The following is a 1,345-nucleotide window of genomic DNA, read 5'->3' as shown; positions in this document are numbered from 1 at the left end:
GCTAATTATTTTTATTAAATTAAAAAAAGAGAAAATTTGTAGAAAAAAGTCGAAAAAAATTGGTAAAAATTAGTATTTTTGAAAGGAAACTGTGCATTATTCCAAATAATTTATTATTAACTGTGAGTTTTTGTTATTTATATTATGGCCACTACAATTTACCGAATAGTATAAAATTAATCGATTGACGACCAATTAACCTACTCAATCCTAGGAAAACTAAAATTGTGATGATTAACAGGAATATATTATCAAAACCAAACTTTCAAGGTATTCTAGATATTATATTAATGTATTATTCAGTATAATTCAGTAAAATAATACAAAAAAACAAAAAACCCATACTAAGAAATAAATCATTTGGAATAATACACGATTTCCTTTAAAAAATACTAATTTTTGCCAACTTTTTCTACTTTTTTAACTGAATAAAAATAATTAGTGCATTTCTAGTTCAATTGCGTATGTCGGAGTGTTGACAGGAAAATTAAATAGCTTTAAAATAAAAAAAATTACATTATAATGTTGAAAGCTTTTGAAAATAATTAAGCAAATGCGTGATATGTATGGTTTTGATAAAAAAAAAAAATAATTGCCCATAACTTATAAAATAAATAAGTTAGAACCAATCTTTAAAGGGTATTTCTTCATCATTTCTGGTATACTTTCATATGACGTTGGCTGCGGTTACTTCACCCCGGAACACATTATAATATACATTAATATTTATTTTTCGTACAGGGGCCTCATTTACAACTTTGGCCCCTGGGCCTCAAAATTTCTTAATCCGGGCTTGGGAATATACCACTTTATTTACTACGACAAATCGCGGTACTCATTGATAACAGTTAAATATAAAATAACAATTAACAAAATAATATAATACCTATCCCTATGTCATAATATGCGATGTTTTTGGCAAACAATTAGTTCAATAAACCGTAAGTAGTATTGTTAAAAAAATAAAGTTACAATTATTCGTAACATATAACAATTATAAAATAGCCTTAGACCTTAGTAATAGAATCTAGGTAACTCGTAATCGTTTTTCCTATTCAAATATTCTTTAGTTAGGTATGATTATTTCCTATCGATTAATAATTAATACTGCTTACAGCATCTAAAAGGCCTAGGGTTCGGCTATTATTACTTATTAAGTAAGTACTAGCTATACTTAAATACTAAGTGAATAACAAAATATGTTACACCAATATTGTATATTATTGTGTCACAAAATAAAGAAAAGACATTTAATTCAAAGGTTTCATAACAGTCCTCGGTAGTATAGTGGTAAGTATCCCCGCCTGTCACGCGGGAGACCGGGGTTCGATTCCCCGCCGGGGAG

At 28.1% G+C, this 1,345-nt stretch overlaps 1 non-coding gene across 1 annotated transcript; it reads left to right on the top strand.

Annotated features, from left to right (window-relative positions):
* The first annotated feature begins 1,273 nt into the window (after positions 1-1,273).
* TRNAD-GUC lies at positions 1,274-1,345 on the top strand. Its single transcript has one exon. It is a non-coding gene; the product is annotated as a tRNA-Asp (tRNA).

Source organism: Acyrthosiphon pisum, chromosome X, assembly GCF_005508785.2.
Source record: "Acyrthosiphon pisum isolate AL4f chromosome X, pea_aphid_22Mar2018_4r6ur, whole genome shotgun sequence".
Taxonomy (NCBI): Eukaryota; Metazoa; Arthropoda; class Insecta; order Hemiptera; family Aphididae; genus Acyrthosiphon; species Acyrthosiphon pisum.
Note: the sequence above shows the minus strand (reverse complement) of the source record. Positions and strands in the feature narration are given on the sequence as shown.